Source organism: Theropithecus gelada, chromosome 7b (assembly GCF_003255815.1).
Source record: "Theropithecus gelada isolate Dixy chromosome 7b, Tgel_1.0, whole genome shotgun sequence".
NCBI classification, from domain to species: Eukaryota; Metazoa; Chordata; class Mammalia; order Primates; family Cercopithecidae; genus Theropithecus; species Theropithecus gelada.
Window position 1 is genome coordinate 19,037,791 of NC_037675.1, and position 19,717 is coordinate 19,057,507.

Genomic DNA, 19,717 nt, shown 5'->3' on the forward strand with positions numbered 1-19,717 from the left:
TCGGAATATAAACAGGAAGGCTTTTCTTTCATTTGATAGTTATTTCCATGTTAGCACTAGCCTATATGGACACATCTCTGCTACACACAGTCTACATATGCACTAACCGGCTTCATAAAGTGACCCAAATCTTTCCAGGACCACAAGTGGATACAGTAGGCCCTCTTTATCTGTAGCAGCTATGTTCCAAGAACTCCAGTGGATCCCTGAAACTACAGACAGTACCCAACCCTACATCTACTAGACTATGTTACGTCCTATGCATACATACTTACGATAACGTGTCGTTTATAAATTAGGCATAGTAAGAGATTTACAATAACTAATAGAACTATAACAATACACTGTAATAAAAGTTATGTGAATGAGGTCTCTCTCTCAACATATCTTATTGTACTGTACTCACCTATTTTTAATCCCTGGTTGACCGTGAGTAAGTGAAACTATGGAAAGTGAAACCACAGATAAGAGGTAACTACTGTATTATGAAATAATCTGAGATATGGGTCATAATTTATAAACAAAAATGTGCTATACAACACAATTACAATCACAAAAAAGGGCAAAAAATAGAAATATACAACTATAGATAAAGCCAGCAACAGTAAAAAGGTACACAGCCATTAAAATCATACTATGAAGATGACTCAGAGTTCTAGAGAGAAGCAGATATAAATCTGCATACACAGTTAGATCACGATTTTGCAAAAATCTTACATACAAGTATCTTCAGGCCCCAAAGGAAAATAAATACTAAAACACCTAGGAAGAACCAAAATATGAATAGTGATATGTGATCTTCATTTTCCTATTTTCCTCTGTATTTTCCAAATTTATATAATATGCAGGTATTACTGTATTTTAAAGAAATATCATTGAATTTGAGAAAAACACAAGCATCACTTTTAAACTCTAAATGATAAAACAGAAGCCCTTGAAGGAGAAAAGTATGCCATCTGATTTATCACAAAACAGCAAAATGAAGTCTTCTCAGCCTGCAGGATGGGCCTCCTCCCTCAGAGCCAGGCCCATCTCCCCTCAAGTCTTCTGGGCCTCAGTGATGGAATAAGAGAAGAAAGTATCCATTCTAAGACAAAATCAAGGTCCTAGGTAGCTCTGCCTTTGCACATTGGTAGAATGAAAGAGGCCACTGGTGGAAAATCTACTGACCTACACCCACACTCACCAGCCAGGTTATCTCTGACCTGACCAGCCTGGAATTTGTGAAGAGCCACTTTGTTTCCATTTTAAAGCTGCAGAGGTGATGGGCCACCCAAGAAGGACCTCTGTTGTAACCAACACACCCTCGTTCTCCCAGGCGATCAGTTATGAGCCAAATGGCAGCCGTGGCCCTTCTCAAAGTCAGTGTTGATAACCCATTTCTCTGAGTCACTATCTGCAGATGCTCCCCACATTGGCTGTTCAGTACTTGTTTTCACACCTTGTCATGTATTTTTAAGTTCCAGTACACAAATAACTGCATTCCTAGCATGGCCCAAAGGACACATTAGGAATACTTCTCAAGGAGCCAGTTAGCATCAACATGTAAGGGCTGAGAGCTCTCTAAGAAAGTAGCCCATCACTCCCAGAACAGAGGGACAGGTTGTTCCTGGACACTTAACATTTCAAAAATCCTGCACTGCACTGGGTACAGTGGTTCATGCCTGTAATCCCAGCACTCTGGAAGGCCAAGGAGGGCAGATCACTTAAGGTCAGAAGTTCAAGGCCAGTCTAGCCAACCTGGTGAAACCCCGTCTCTACTAAAATTACAAAAATTAGCCAGGCATGGTGGTGCATGCCTGTAATCCCAGACACTCGGGAGGCTGAGGCAGGATAATTGCTTGAACCTGGGCAGCAGAGGTTGCAGTGAGCCGAGATCACACCACTGCACTCCAGCCTGGGTGACAGAGCAAGACTCCCTCCAAAAAAAAAAAAGAAAATCCTGTACTGGGTATGTGTCTTTCAAGTTTACAAAGAAAAACTAATAAGACCTGTGCTCCCTAGGCCGAGGAGAGTTAGCCTAACAGGGTGCCGTAAAGAGTGACACACTCTGAGTTAACACATGCCCAGAAGGTGTGCTGTGGTTTTCACAAGCTTCCACTAATGACTGTCATTTGCTCCTTTCCTTTCCCCCATTCCCTGGCACACAGGTGGTGGGAAATAAATGCTCACCAAACAAATGCATGCAGTGGGTAAAGGGGTGAATAATGACGCTTGCTGAACAGCCCATGTTGCAGGGCAGGGCTTGCCATAAAATGAGTGTTGAAATCCCTGGATTTTGCAACTGCTGACAAGACACCGGGGACTTGCATTCCTTTCCAATGCACATGTCCTTCCTGGGGTGCTGGCAAGTAAGAACAGGAGCACTGAGGGGTGGGAAGCTAGAGGGCACCTTAGCCTTCTCCTCCCTCACTGATCTCAACCACTCCCACAGCAGAGACCCACAGCCATCATTTCTGATGATCATTCCTTTTCCTACAGGGAGAAAAGAACCCTAATAAACTTTTACCTTTAATTCTCTAAACTGCAAAAATATGCTTGATAATGTTGCATAGATGCCAATATTCACAGATGATAGCATCTTCAAAAGTAAGAAGAAAAACACTAATTTCAGAATAACATACGTGTTGGATTCTGACCTCACCAGAGAGGTCAAAGTGCAGGTGGGTGGGCGTGTGGTCAGCCGGGGAGTGCTCCAAGCTCTGCTCACGACCAGCCGTCTCCAGCTGCTGTGGGAATGAAGGGTGGCTCTCGCCCTGCTGATGAGGACATCGCAGTCATGTCAGGCCTCAAGCCTTCTCCTGTTGTCACAGACACCAGGAATCATTCTTGAAGTCAAGCCCAGCAGTTTCTTTCGCCAGCACCTTGCTGGAGTTGGTACTGACTTGGAAGATTTTCAGTCTCTGGCTTCATATTATTTTTTCTTACATCTACACTCCCTTTGCCTCAGTTATCCATTAGAAAAGAAAATTTTATGTATTTATGTAAGATACCTCAAATCCTTCTGGAACAAGATAAAGAGAAAAAGACAGAAACGTACTTTTAGAATCTTCAAATTATAATTTACTTTTCAAGTTTGGGGACTGCTAAAAATGTTGAGCAAATATATAAACTGTCATTGTAGTTACTAGTTCTCCACTTTGAAACCTAATTAAAAAAAAAAAAAAGTGTCTCAACTGTGAATTATCAAAGCTCTGTATGGAACAGATACTCCTTCAGTTTAGAAAGGATGCAGTATCCAGGTATTTATTAGGGAAAAACAATAAGTAGATCAAAAAATATTTGGCCTGAAAATTCAAAACCACAACCCCTCTCAGAATTCCTTTACTTCCTGCTATGCAAGAAGAATCCTTGCATCTCAAATCCTACCAATGCCATTTCCAAGGAAGACCTGGGGAATGGATGAGTTGTATAGGCAAGGAGTAGCCTGCTCTTGCCACAGACCTCTGAAATCCTAGCTGCAGGAGATCCCACGACCCACATGAATGCTTGAGCTGGCAGGGAGAGCTGCTGAGAGAGGTGGCAGGGGCAGGACTCCAGCCTGTGTGGAGCCCAGAAGGTTTTGTGTGGGAACAGGTACAATGGAACATGGCCAGGGATGCCCATCCCCCAAGTCTCACCAGGATCTTCTGGTAGCTTTAGCCTTTGGGTGACTGCTGGACCTGCACAGACCAGGGTGATCTTGACCATAGGGTGAGGACAGTCTGATCTGAGCACCACCCCCAATGTGCCAGCCTCTCCTAGGGTCCCAGCATGGTCACACCAGCTTCCAGCACTGCCTTCGATACCCAAACAGGGTGCTTCCCAGGGGGGCCCCATCATAGCTCCTTCATGGGCAGACTGCATCTAACCACTGGAGACCTCCAGCAGACCAGCCTCCACTGATGTGAAAAGCCTACAAGCAGCCTGCCCCACCGCTTTGTCAGCAAACATTCACCCACAGATCCCTCCCACTGCTTTGCTGGCACACACGTATAGGCAGACTTCACCTCCCCTCCCCCAAAAACACAAATGTGCATGTGCCCCCTGCTGCCATACCACTGATGGCAGAGCACATCCCACCGCCCTACCCACCTCCACTGGGACTCCACTGCTGCTGAGGCACAGGCAGTCTGACATGCCACTATGGCTGCTGGTACACATGAGCAAGCACAGATCCCACTTCCACTGCTCCTATGAAGTGCTGTGGCCAGCACTCCACATCGAAGTGTTGGGCCAGCAGACCAGGAACACCTCAGCCTCTCCAGTGCAACAGGTTACTAACTGCAGAGGACCAGGAAACAAAGTTGGGAAACTCATACCAGCACCCCAGAGTTAAAGCACAGAGCCCATAGGTGCTGAGCTGAGCCTTAGCCCTCTGAAATCTTCCAGAATAGAAGCCAGTCAACTAAGCTCACCTTATACCACAATCAAATGCTGAAAGGCATCAAAAAAACCCATCCAAAGGACAGCAACTTCAAAGAGTGAAGGAACATCAGCCCACGCAGACAGGAAAAATACAGTATAAACACACTGGCAACTCAAAAAGCCAGAGTGTCTTACCTCCAAATGACCACACTAGTTGGTTCTTAATGATTCTTAACTAGGCTGAAATGACAGACACAGAATTCAGAATATGGATAGCAATAAAGATCATTGAGATTCAGGAGAAAGTTGAAACCCAATCTAAGGAATACAAAATGATACAGGAGCTAAAAGATGAAACAGCCATTGTAAGAAAGATCTGATGGACTTTGGGAGGCCGAGGCAGGCGGATCATGAAGTCAAGAGATTGAGACCATCCTGGCCAACATGGTGAAACCCCATCTCTACTAAAAATACAAAAATTAGCTGGGCATGGTGGCACACACCTGTAGTCCCAGCTACTCGGGAGGCTGAGGTGGGAGAATCACTTGAACCCAGAAGGCAGAGGTAGTGGTGAGCCAAGATCACACCACCACACTCCAGCCTGGTGACAGAGCAAGACTCTGTCTTAAAAAAAAAAAAAAAAGATCTGATGGAGCTGAAAATCTCACTACAAGAATTTCATAATGCAGTCGCAAGTATGAACAGCAGAATACGCCGAGTTGAGGAAAGAATCACAGAGTTCGAAGACAGGTTGTCTGAATTAACTCAGTCAGACAAACTAAAGAAAAAAAGAATGAATAAAACCTCAAGAAATATGGAATTATGTAAAGAGACCAAATTGATGAGCCGTTGGCATCCCTGAAAGAGAAGGAGAGAAAGCAAGCAACAGGGAAAACATATTTGAGGATATCATCCATGAAAATTTCTCCAACCTCAGTAGAGAGAACAACATTCAAATTCATGAAATACAGAGAACCCCTGAAAGATACTATACAAGATGATCATCGCCAAGACACACAGTCATCAGATTCTCCAAGGCTGACATAAAATAAAAAATATTAAAGGCAACGAGGGAGAAGAGGTAGGTTGCCTACAAAGGGAACCCCATCAGGCTAACTGCAGACCTTTCAGCAGAAATTCTATAAGCCAGGAGAAATTACGGGCCTGTACTCCAATCAAGAATTTGATATCCAGCCAAATTAAGCTTCATAAGTGAAAGAGAAATAAGATCCTTTTCAGAAAAGCAAATGCTAAGGGATTTTAATACCACCAAACCTGCCTTACAAGATGTCCTTAAGGGACTGTTAAATACGGAAAGGAATGACTGTTAATGGCCACCACAAAAACACACTTAAGTAGACAAACCATTGACACTATAAAGCAACTACACAGTCAAGTCTATATAATAACTAGCTAGCAACATGACAGGATGAAATCTGTATATATCAAATATTCACTTTGAATGTGAACTAAAGGCCCCAATCAAAAGCCACAAAGTGACAAGTTGGATAAAGAAGCAAGACACAGCTGTATGCTGTCTTCAAGAGACCCATCTCACATGCAATGACACCCATAGGCTAAGAGTAAAGGGATGGAGAAACATCTACCTAGTAAATGGAAAACAAAACAAAACAAAAAAGTAAGAATTGCTATTCTAATTTCAGACAAAACAGGCTTTGAGTCAACAATAATTTTTTTAAAAGACAAAGAAGGGCATCACATAATGGTAAAGGGTTCAATTCAACAAGAACACTTAACTATTCCAAACATATATGCACCCAACACAGAAGCAGATTCATAAAACAAGTTCTCAGAGACCTACAAAGAGACACAGATAACTACATAGTAAGAGCTGGAGACTTCAAAACCATACTGACAGTATTACATAGATCATCAAGGCAGAAAACTAATAAAGATATTCAGGACATGAACTTAACACTTGACCAAATGGATCTAACAGACAACTACAGAACTCTTCACCCAAAACCAACAGAACATACATTCTTCTCATCTGCATATGCCACATACTCTAAAATCTACCACACAATCAGCCATAAGACAATTCTCAGCACATTCAAAAAAACCCAAAATTATACCAGTCACACTCTCAGAAAAGTGCAACAAAAATAGAAATCAATACTAAGAAGATCACTCAAAACCATACAATTACATGGAAATTAAACAAGCTGCACCTGAATGACTTCTGCATAAACAATGAAATTAAGGCAGAAATCAATGAATTTTTTTGAAACTAATAAGAACAAAGATATAACATATCAAAATCTCTGAGAAATAGTTAAAGCAGAAGATGAAGGTTTAAATGCCAAATGCTGTCACCAAAAAAGTTAGAAAGATACGAAATTAATGATCTGACATCACACCTTGAGGAACTAGAAAAACGAGCAAACCAACCTCAACCCCAGCAGAAGACAAGAAACAACCAAAATCACAGCTGAACTGAATGAAATTGAGACATGAAAATACTGTACAAAAGATCAAAAAAAACAGAACTTTGTTCTTCGAAAGAGTAAATACGATTGGTAGACCTCTAGCTAGACCAATAAAGAAAAAAAGAGAGAAGATCCAAATAAAAATGACAAAGGGGACATTACCACTAACCCCACAGAAATACAAAAAACATTTAAAGACTACTATGAACACCTCTATGCACACAAACTAGAAAACCTGGAAGAAACTGATGAATTCCTGGAAACATCCATCCTCCCAAGATTGAACCAGGAAGAAACTGTATCCCTGAAAAGACCAATAACAAGTTCCAAAATTGAATCAGTAATAAAAAGCCTACCAATCAGAAAAAGCCCAGGACCAGACAGATTCACAGCCAGATTCTACCAGATGTATAAAGAAGAGCTGGTACCATTCCTACCGAAAGCATTACGAAATATGAAGGAGGAAGGACTCCTCCCTAACTCATTCTATATGGTCAGCATCGTTCTGATGCCAAAACCTTGCAGACACACACACACACACACTCTCTCTCATTCTCAAGGCCAATGTCCTTGATGAACACAGATGCAAAAATCTTCAACAAAATACTAGCAAACTGAATCCAGCAGCACATCAAAACCTAATTCACCATGATCAACCAGGCTTTATTCCTGGTTGCATAATAAATTCCTGGTTGCATAAATAATTCCTGGGATGCAAGGTTGGTTCAACATATGCAAATCAATAACTGTGATTCATCATATAAACAGAAATAAAACACAACGCCATATGATCATCTCAATAGATACAGGAAAAGACTTTTGATAAAATTCAACATCCCTTTATGTTAAAAACCCTCCACAAACTAGGTATTGAAGGAACATACCTCAAAATAGTAAGAGACATCTATGACAAACCCACCACCCATCATACTCAATGGGCAAAAGCTGAAAGCATTCCCCTTGAGAACGGTAACAAGACAAGGATGCCTACTCTCATGACTCCTATTCAACATAGTACTGGAAGTCCTAGCCAGAGCATTCAGGCAAGAGAAAGAAAGAAATAGAAGGCCTCATATAGGAAGAGAGTAAAGTCCAACCATCTCTGCTTGCAGACATTATGATTTTACAACTAGAAAATCCAATAGTCTCTGCCCCCAAAAGCTCCTAGATCTGATAAACAACTTCAGCAAAGTTTCAGGATACATAATCAATGCACAAAAACCAGTAGCATTTCTACATACCAACAACATCCAAGATGCATGCCAAATCAATGTAGTCCCACTAACAATAACAACAACAAAAAATAAAATACCCAGGAATAAGGCTAACCAAGGACACGCAAAATCTCTACAGTGGGAACTACAAAACCCTTTTCAAAGAAATCAGAGATGACACAAACAAATGGAAAATCATTCCATCGTCTTGGATAGAAAGAAACAATATTGTTAAAATACCCATACTGTCCAAAGCAATTTATAGATTCAATGTTATTCCTATCAAACTACCAAAGAGATTCTTCACAGGATTAGAAAAAACTATTCTAAAATTCATATGGAACCAGAAAAGAGCTTGAATAGCTAAAGCAATTCTAAGCAAAAAAGAACAATGCAGGAGGCATGACATTACCAGAGTTTATATACTACCAGGCTAGAGTAACCAAAACAGCATGGTACAAAAACAGACACATAGACCAATGGAACAGAATAGAAAGCCCAGAAATAAAGCTGCACACCTACAACTACCTGATCTCTGAAAAAGACAACAAAAACAAGCATTAGGGAAAGGACTTCCTGTTCAATAAATGGTGCTGAAATAACTAATTATATGTAGAAGATTGAAACTGGACCCCTTCCTTTCACCATATACAAAAATTAACTCGGGATGGATTAAATGCTTAAATGTAAAACCTAAAACTATAAAAACCCTGGAAGAAAACCTAGGAAATACCATTCTATACGTAGGCCCTCCTTACCAAAGACTTTGTGAGAAAGATGCCAAAAGAAATTGCAACAAAACCAAAAATTGACAAATGGGGCCTAATTAAACTAAAGAGCTCTTGCACAGCAAAAGAACCTATCAACAGTATAAACACAAAACCCACAGACTGGGAGGAAATATTTGCAAACTATGTATCTGACAAATTTCTGATATACAGAATCGATAAGGAATGCAAGTTAACAAGCACAAAACAATCCCATTAAAAAGTGGGCAAAGGACAAGAACAGATACTTTTCAAAAGAAGACATACACGTGGCCAACAAGCATATGAAAAATTGTTTAACATCGCTAATCATCAGAGAAATGCAAATCAAAACAACAATGAGATACCATCTCATACCAGTTAGAATGGCTATGATTAAAAAATCAAAAACTAACAGATGCTGGCAAGGTTGTAGAGAAAAGGAAATGCTTATACACTGCTGGTGGGAATGTAAATTAGTGTCAGCTACTATGAAAATAAGTTTGGAAATTTCTCAAAGAATGTTAACACAGAACTACCATTCAACCCATTATTGAGTATATACCCAAAGGAATATAAATCATTCTAACAGGAAGACCCATGCACATGTACGTTCATCACAGCACTATTCACGATGGCAAAAACATGGAATCAATCTAGATGTCCATCAGTCATAGACTAGTAAGCAAAATGTGGTACATATACACCAGGAAATACTATGCAGCCATAAAAAAGAATGAGATCATGTCCTCTGCAGCAACATGGATGCAGCTAAAGACCATCATCCTAAGTGAACTAGCAACAGAACAGAAAACCAAACACTGCATGTTCTCATCTATAAGTGAGAGTTAAACACTGAGTACACATGGCCACAAAGAAGGGAGCTACCTATCAGGTACTATGCTTATTTACCTAGGTGATGAAATAATAAGTACACCAAACCCCCACGATGTGATTTATCTGTGTAACAAACCTGCACATGTACCCCTGAAACTAAAATAAAAGTTAAAAAAGAAAATAAAATAAAAATACACCAACAAAAAGTCAACATGGTAGCTCCTGTGATAAAAATTATAAGAGATACTAACCCGATGTGCACAGAGCTGCCCACCAAGCACTGAGTCAGGACTACACCCCATTCTATAGATACGCAGACTGAGGCAAAAGGAGATTTGTTAACTATCGTGCCCAACACCACTAACCTAGTTGACTGGGATTCCGGCCCAGGCATCCTTATCACCATCCGTTCTGCCTTGAAATTTGGTTCTGAGTTTCCTAAAACCAGAGGGGGGAAAAAAAAGAAACATGCTGGATTGTAGGTTTGTCATTCTCTTCCAGTAGGAGGAAGGATGCCATTCCTTAGGGATAGATAATATTTTCCAAATACCAAATTCCCAAATAAAAATACCAAGGAAGACTCCACAGAGGGACCATCCGGTGATACAATAGGCAGTATTGTTGACATCATTTTATGGCAAATGCGATCATGAATTTTGTTTAATTATATCCTATAGGAACCTTCAATAATGCCAAAGGGCCTACAATTAAACTACTCATCAAAGGGAATTCCAGAAAGTGTTCAATCTGTGTGTTCCAACTTGGTAGCCTCAGGGGTCCCTTGGTCCAGGGAGAGCTATTATCACACCCAGAAGAGGGGCCAAGAAAAAGGGGGAAGGATGGGAGTGGGGGGAAAAAAACTCCAAGAAAGGTCAATGACAGAGGTGGCCCAAGTTGGCAGGAAGAGGTGAGGTGATGACTTCCGTTTCCTGAATCGGAATGGCACTGGTCAACAGATGGTCTTGTTTTTCACTGGGTGGCATGACCTAGGAAGGGCCCCAATGGGCAGCCCACCTTAAGTGCAAAAAGTCTGTAGTCCCCAGGGCTTGGCTGTTACATAGAACACGTGGATAGAGATAATGCTTTTTTTTCTGTACCTGCCCCATCAAAAACAAATTCAAACTTATAAATTAGAAGTAACCATGGGAATGGCAAAACCTCTCAAAACAGACCAAACAGAAGACTGGAACTCTGGCGGTCACCCAGTGTGCCCCAGGATCCCCCAGCCATCCCACCACTGATGGGGGGTCTGGACAGCCAACCTCAAGGGGCCTTGGAATGCCTCCTGGCCACCTACCCCCAGCTCTCCTCCTCCAGGCTACACAGCTATTACTGTGCACTTTGAGAGTCTACACCTGCCTTCTTGACTAGACTACAGGGACCCAAACATTAACCTTTGGACCCATTCCAACACTTAGCACTGTCTGGTTTATAGTAGTAATTCAATAGGCATACTTATTGAATGATTTAAAACTCTTTGAAATTCCTAATAACAAGATCAGTTTTAGGAAACTTAACATATATGTCCTGAAATGAAATACGAGTCACTTCCTCCACCTAAAAGGGAGGGGGGCAAAGCTAGTTGTAAGGTGACCAACCTTGACATCTGACAGAGCTGGTTAGAATCTGCTCATGGACTTACAGGGTGACAGTGGGTGAGTCTCCTTGTCTATAAGACAAGATGATAATCATTCTGCCTTAAGGTAGATGTGGGATTAAGAGACCCACGCATAGCCTCTAACACAGGGTCAGATATATAACAACACAACCAAATCATGCCACTAGTCTTATTTCTATCATCTTCATGGCACTGCCATTATTGCTATTAATTATTAGGGTCTAAGTACTGATTTGAAAATTTTGCATGCCCCCAGAACCAAACAGCAAACTTGGATTGCTTTTATGAACACTATAGGTCTGAATGGTCATATTCTCCAGCTGCCAAGAGCTCCAGTCTGAACACTCACCAAAAACTTTCCTTCCATATTTCCTACTCTGCAGGAGGCGTGAAAGAACTTCTCTCCTAGGGCCACCCTCCATCACACAAAAATGAATTGGAACTGATACAAAAATAACAGTTTTGAACCAGATGCAGTGCTCATGCCTGCAATCCCAGAGCTATGGGAGGCCAAGGTAGAAGGATCCCCTGAGCCTAGGAGTTTGAGACCAGCATAGGCAAAAAAAAGAAAAAAGAAAAAAGAAAAAAAAAAAGCTGGGGATGGTGGCATGCACTTGTAGTCCCAGCTACTCAGGAGGCTGAGGTGGGAGGATCACTTAAGCCCAGAGGTTGACAATGCATTGAGCCATGATTTTGCCACTGCACTCCAGCCTGGGCAACAGAGCGAGACCCTACCTCAAAATAACAGTTTTAAGAGGGGTTCCCCAACATCCCACTCTAACATCCCAACATTCCAGGGGAAGGGGAGATTTTAATCATCAGAAACATGATAAAACAAAATGTGGCTGCCCGTGAAAACCAGCTATTTGAACTGTGAAACATTAGCGACGTTTCACTTAGGTGGGGAAAATGAAAATCAAATGTCTTTCACCGAGATGGAAAGCAGAGTGCAAGAGTCCTTCTCCTTGGGAGAGAGATCAACTGCCACAACAACTGGGCTTTCTGTGTATCAGCCTTCTGTCCCTCTACCTCCTGCCCCCAGCCACACCAGTGCTTTTTCAGGACACCAAAGTCACCGCTATCGCAGCATGAAAAATAGTAAGGCATGTGGATTCTCCTGCATGTCCAACTGTCTTGTATCACTGACCTTCTTAAAAAGCATGGGATATAATAAAAATATCTTCAGACTGGGGTTCAGGAGCCCTAGATATTCACCCAGGCCTCAACTTTGTGCCCTTGAAGGTTTTACTGAACAGAAAGGTCTGCATTTCCCATTCTGCCTCTTGTCTCCCAGCCCCTCTTCTGCACTCTGCTCTATGACTCTGGGGCTGTCAGCCTAACTATTAAAATATTTCCCAGACCACCTTGCCAGCTGGCTTCCTGCTGAGCTCTGTCAACAGGTGGCACTAGAGGGAGAATGAAAGGCAGGAGGTGGGCAGATGGGGTTCCTTGTGTTTTCAGCTCAGTAGGGACAACCATACTGGACAACTATGGTTCCAGCCTCCAACTCTTGGGCTACTACAGGACCCAGCCTCCCCATGCTCCCTCAGAGGTGCAGCCACCAGGGCACCAGGGACAGACCAGGGTACTCCCTCCATGATCTGTCCCCTCAGAGGTATAAGCCACAGCCCCACAGCCCCCTCCTTCATGTTCTGTGATCCTGGAAATTCACCTTTTATTTCTCCAGCCCTAGGATGATACCTATCTCCCGGGTTACATCAGTTTCCCCCTTTGCTTTTGCAGACGCTGACATTGACATAACCAATTCCCTATGTTAAATCCCTCTGTTAGAAATACCTAGCATGGTTCCAGTTTTCCTGGCTAGACACAAACTGACATAGAAAGGGTCAGGCCTTGAACTACTGCCTATATTTCATTCAAGCTTCAAAGACCTCCTCCCAGGTGTAGAACTAAGGATTGACTTCTTTTCATCATAGAAATATCAGGATATTGCATACGCACTTCCACACTACAGAACACTGCAATAGACAGGAAAACTGGCCTATATTCTGAGTTGCCATTTAACAAAAACCATTCAATAGGGTGTCCTGTGATGGGAATTAGAGTATCAAAGTGTACCATAGATTTCCCAACAACCTATCACCCACATCTAAGAACTTGGGGACAGTGCTTAACAGATTCAGAGTCAATGTGGGAAAAGTACTGGAGAAGGAAACCCAAGCCAAGCAGTGAGCTGGCAGTAGGTTTTCAGGTGTAGCACCAAGTTTGAACAAATGCACTTGCAAACAACATGCTTTCCAATGAAATTGTCAGGTCCAAGAAAACTGCTTTGTGACCACTTTTTTTCCTTTAACAAAAGCAAGAGATCTGTTTATAGAAAAATCACCTTCTTAACTGGAAATGATAGCTCCACATGTGCAGAAGAACTCCCAGCCAGGTGAAGTTTTCCACAGCTGCATAAATCCAACATCGTTGAAATATAATGGCTTTCTCTTTTTTTTTTCCAAAAGGCAAAAAATAACTTTTGCTCTCCAAGTTTGCATTCTTTAAATAACTTCCCCCAAGGCCAAGTCATTTTTATAAAAGGCATCTTTTTCATGTAAATTCCTTACAAAGAAAGGTGGAAAATAATGGTTTTTTGTTTAGAGGCTGGTGTGTGTGTGTGCGTGCGCACACGTGTGCATTTACAGATATATGATTAAGATCCCAAATGAAAACAGACCTGATGAAATTTGGAGTCTAAACTCTGTCGCCCTACTAGAAAGGAGGTATGACCCAAGCCTGTACTCCTGAATACAGCAGGCCAGGTAGGGAAGCCAGGCTGGACCTTCCCATGCATGGTTACAGCCATGTAGATACCAAGCAGGGCACGTCTGCCTATGGATGAAGTTGAAAGATATTCACTCAGTTAAATATTTATTGAGAATCCATGTGTTTTGGGCACTGCCACAATGTAGGTCCCCATCTAGAAGGCAGACATGAACCAAATGAACAGAAGAATTAAACATTCTACATGTGATAGGTACTAGCAAGGAAGAGGGGACAATGCTATGAGGATAATTCCTCACTGACCTGGATGAATGCGGGGACCAGTCACTGAATTGTGGACCACTGGAACATGGCCAGGTAGGAAGAAAGCATTGTGAGTTCTGGCCTAATTGAGTTTCAGGTGCTTTAGAAGCATCCAGGTGGAGATGTCAGGCTGGCTGCTGGCTGTGCGGACTTGGGAGCTCAAGAAGCAAGGGAATACTTCATTCCAACGCCTCAGAGCTCACAGCATTCAGGAATCATTAGTCCCAGACCAATCCTTTAGAGACCTCAAAACCACATGGCTAGATAAAAGGAGATGGGACTAACACTACAGAGACAGAGACAGAGAGGCCCAAGCTACAAGGAGAAGAGCAGAGGATGAGATCCCAAGAACCAGGGAAAGTGAAGTCTTGAGAGGCAGAATAACACCTGCAACACAGCAGAGTGCCCAGGAAGGAGGGGCTGACTGAACAACAAGGAGTCATGGCTGGGGCCGGGGGATGGGGGTTCTCAGTGAGAGTGCTCCTGGGGGCAGGTGCAGGCAAAAACCAGACTTGAGAGGGCTGAATGTATGTTTGGGAGGTGAGGAAATGGTGCAAACTTTGGAGAAGTCTGGGGAGGAGAGAGACAGGAATGCAGCTAGAAGGTCCTAGAGTCAAGGGAAGATTTCCTTGAAATGAGAAAAAATGGAAACATACAAATGAAGAAACCCAGGCCCACTGAGGACTACCTCCCTTGGTTTCTACTGCTCTCCCCTTCCAGCCGCATTTGAGGATGGCAGCTCCAGACTCCCAGCCAGGAAGAAGGAGGCTTCTACTGCACTCATACCAACTGGGAAAGGACAACTGTCATTCTGCAAGCCCTCGTCAAGCCCCAACTCTGTGGCCCACCCTGCATTGGGTGCTCTCCCAGAGGGAGGGGGAAACTCATCTGAGTGTTTACATGTTTTTGCATGTAAAAACTCATCAGTCCCCTAAACACCCCCCGGACGAAAGAACCGTGCTGGGCACACACATCCAGGAACCGGCATAGAACTTCCAGGGAAAGCTGGCTTCCAAATGGAGGGAGAAAAAAGGGAAAGCACATTCATTGCATCAGGGAAGAACAAAGCTGGACCACCATGTACATGCACAAAGAAATAGAGAAAATGCCAGTTAGCATCATGCAGAAGCTGAGTCTAGTCCAGTAAAAATGCTTCAGACTGGCTGCCACAGGATACTCCGAAAATAAAGCAGACCACCACATTTTCTGGTTAATTTTGCATCACCCTTAAACCTTTGTCTCAACCTCTAATAAATATTCAATGCACTTAAATGAAAGAAATTCACTTCTCACAGTCCCAGAGTCTGGAAGTCCAAGATCAAAGAGTCAGTGGGGTTGGTTTCTTCAGAAGGCCACCAGGGAAGGACTTGTTCCAGGCCTCTCTCCTTGGCTTGTAGGTGGCTGTCGCCTTCTTGTCCTCACAGGGTTGTCCCTCTGTACATGTCTGTGTCCAAATTTCCTCTTCATCTAAGGACACTGATCATATCAGATTAGGGGACCCACCTTCATCATCTTATTTTAACTTAATTACCTCTTTAAAGACCTTACCTGCAAAAACAGTCACATTCTAAGGTGCTGGCCTAGTTAGGACTTCAACCTATGAACTTGGGGGAGACACAGTTTAGCCCATAAGATACTCATCTTTCCTGCCTCAAGAGGTGTGGACAAGGCAGGCCACCCTTGCATGCCTGGACATCAGGGTGTGTGTGTGTAACCACCGTCAGGACAGTGGCGGGACTCACAGGGAGGACAGTCATCTCAGAGCCCCACCAAGATACATTCAGCAAATCCTCAAAAAACAAATGCCAGTGCTTAGAATTATCACATGCTTCTCACCACCACTTTTCAGCGAAGTCTACTGCTGAAAGATTACACTAGCCTACAGCACCTTGACAGTTTTACCTTCTAAATTGATGGAAAAGAAAAAAAAAAAAGAACATTCCCCAAACACATAGCTTGGGGGAAGAAATTCATTAACATGTTCATGTTTTAACCAGAGCAAGACAGGGCAAACAAAAGCCTGAAAAGAAATCGAGGGCTTCTCTGCACCTGGAATCCCCCATTGGGATCCTGGGAATGGTTTCTTTTGACAGATGGTTTTTCATCTTTGACAAGGAAGTAAGAGAAACTTCAGACACCTCAGAAATTCCTCCACCTATGCAAAGGGGCCAGGCCATTGTGTGACTAGCAACCCACACTCTTCACCTTCATCACTTTCACACAAAGTCACCTCTCTCCCATTCCCCCAAAGCACCAAGCACACCCTATGGGGGCCTGAGGTTATGTCCCCACCGCTGGTGGGTTTGAGGATGGGAACAGCCCTCTCCCCTCTGTACCTCTTGTGCTGAGAAGGGCACCAGGAACACAGGTGGTGTTTAGTCATTGTTTTTGAATGAATAAGTTAATGAGAGAATGAAGTAAATGAACAAATTAACAAAAGAATAAAGCAATCCTTCAGTCCTCTTTTCAGAGGATTAGCAAACAACACATCCTTGGCCCTGTATGGCTCTGGAGTCAGGGGTTCTTCCAAACGTGTCTAACACCTCCAATATGCCCAGGGCTGTTTACATTCAGGTGTCCTTCACTCTTCCAGAGGCCTCTGCAGTTTCACAGAAGCCCAAGATGTCCCTCAAGATAGGAGGGAGGGAGGGAGGGAGAGAGGGAGAGAGAGAGCTCAAACAACCAGCCATAGGCCTAGGGGTGAGAACAAAGTCAAAATACTTCTCTTTTGGCCTAGATCCATCATCAGAATGGCATTCTTTCCCAAAGAACCCACTTCCCAAATGCCAAGGACCCTTCAGAGCAAAACAACCTGCCCAGAAAGCTCAATCACCTGAGCCACGGTCCTTCTGGACCCACAGTGATATTATGCTCACTGGCCTCCTACCCCCAACTTTCCAATGCCCTCACTGAATTACCAAGAGGGCAGTGCTTCCTTGATAGCCAAGTCAGTCATTTCTTGAAGTGCTTCCACGTACAAAGGAGCCTTGGGCTCCACCAGGGTGAGCAAACCAGCCAAGAGTCGAGAGGCAGAATTCCTTGTTAGGCAACTCACAAATGCACTAGAACCGCTCATTCTCGATTTCCTAGAGCCTCCTGTGGCTTCCTCTAAAATGCAACTAGGAGGGCACCACATCATCACATGGGCTTTCATGAGTTCCAGCATCCCATCTCTTGCCCACATTCTGGCCTCCAGAACATGCTGTAGCTCCATCTGGAAAGTTATTTTCCCCAGCAGTCACCTAACTTGCATGCACACCCCAAGTGCCACTTCCTCAAAGAAGCTTTCCTAGGTCCCTTAATCTAAACCACAATAGCACATTTTTCTTTTCCTTGGAGCACTCACTATTTGTAATCATTTAATTGTTCTGTGTTTAATATTAGCCTCTTCCACCACACAGAAAGCTGAAGAGCAAGGATCACCACTCCAAACCTAGTGCCTACTATGCAGTGGATATTCAAGAAATAGTTTTAAAATAAGTGAAAGAGAAGATGGCCGAATAGGAACAGCTCCAGTCTCCAACTCCCAGCATGAGCGACACAGAAGACCGGTGATTTCTGCATTTTCAACTGAGGTACTGGGTTCATCTCACTAGGGAGTGCTGGACAATCGGTGCTGGTCAGCTGTGCAGCCCGACCAGCGAGAGCTGAAGCAGGGCGAGGCATCGCCTCACCTGGGAAGCGCAAGGGGGAAAGGAATCCCTTTTCCTAGCCAGGGGAACTGAGACACACAACACCTGGAAAATCGGGTAACTCCCACCCCAATACTGTGCTTTAAGCAAACAGGCACACCAGGAGATTATATCCCACACCTGGCCGGGAGGGTCCCACACCCACGGAGCCTCCCTCATTGCTAGCACAGCAGTCTGCTATCTAACCGCAAGGCAGCAGCAAGGCTGGGGGAGGGGCGCCCGCCATTGCTGAGGCTTAAGTAGGTAAACAAAGCCGCTGGGAAGCTCGAACTGGGTGGAGCTCACAGCAGCTCAAGGAAACCTGCCTGTCTCTGTAGACTCCACCTCTGGGGACAGGGCACAGCTGAACAACAACAAAAGCAGCAGAAACCTCTGCAGACGCAAACGACTCTGTCTGACAGCTTTGAAGAGAGCAGTGGATCTCCCAACACGGAGGTTGAGATCTGAGAAGGGACAGACTGCCTGTTCAAGTGGGTCCCTGACCCCTGAGTAGCCTAACTGGGAGACATCCCCCACTAGGGGCAGTCTGACACCCCACACCTCACAGGGTGGAGTACACCCCTGAGAGGAAGCTTCCAAAGCAAGAATCAGACAGGTACACTCGCTGTTCAGAAATATTCTATCTTCTGCAGCCTCTGCTGCTGATACCCAGGCAAACAGGGTCTGGAGTGGACCTCAAGCAATCTCCAACAGACCTACAGCTGAGGGTCCTGACTGTTAGAAGGAAAACTATCAAACAGGAAGGACACCTACACCAAAACCCCATCAGTACACCACCATCATCAAAGACCAGAGGCAGATAAAACCACAAAGATGGGGAAAAAGCAGGGCAGAAAAGCTGGAAATTCAAAAAATAAGAACGCATCTCCCCCCGCAAAGGAGCACAGCTCATCGCCAGCAACAGATCAAAGCTGGACGGAGAATGACTTTGACGAGATGAGAGAAGAAGGCTTCAGTCCATCAAACTTCTCGGAGCTAAAGGAGGAATTACATACCCAGCACAAAGAAACTAAAAATCTTGAAAAAAAAGTGGAAGAATTGATAGATAGAGTAATTAATGCAGAGAAGGTCATAAACGAAATGAAAGAGATGAAAACCATGACACGAGAAATACGTGATAAATGCACAAGCTTCAGTAACCGACTCGATCAACTGGAAGAAAGAGTATCAGCGATTGAGGATCAAATGAATGAAATGAAGCGAGAAGAGAAACCAAAAGAAAAAAGAAGAAAAAGAAATGAACAAAGCCTGCAAGAAGTATGGGATTATGTAAAAAGACCAAATCTATGTCTGATTGGGGTGCCTGAAAGTAAGGGGGAAAATGGAACCAAGTTGGAAAACACTCTGCAGGATATCATCCAGGAGAACTTCCCCAACCTAGTAGGGCAGGCCAACATTCAAATCCAGGAAATACAGAGAACGCCACAAAGATACTCCTCGAGAAGAGCAACTCCAAGACACATAATTGCCAGATTCACCAAAGTTGAAATGAAGGAAAAAATCTTAAGGGCAGCCAGAGAGAAAGGTCGGGTTACTCACAAAGGGAAGCCCATCAGACTAACAGCAGATCTCTTGGCAGAAACTCTACAAGCCAGAAGAGAGTGGGGGCCAATATTCAACATTCTTAAAGAAAAGAATTTTCAACCCAGAATTTCATATCCAGCCAAACTAAGTTTCATAAGTGAAGGAGAAATAAAATCCTTTACAGATAAGCAAATGCTTAGAGATTTTGTCACCACTAGGCCTGCCTTACAAGAGACCCTGAAGGAAGCACTCAACA

At 43.5% G+C, this 19,717-nt stretch overlaps 1 protein-coding gene across 1 annotated transcript in view; it reads right to left on the reverse strand.

The window, feature by feature from the left end:
• ADAMTS17 (ADAM metallopeptidase with thrombospondin type 1 motif 17) overlaps positions 1 to 19,717 on the reverse strand; it is a 370,865-nt gene that overhangs the window by 303,874 nt on the left and 47,274 nt on the right. The gene's annotated exons all lie outside the window — the stretch shown is intronic.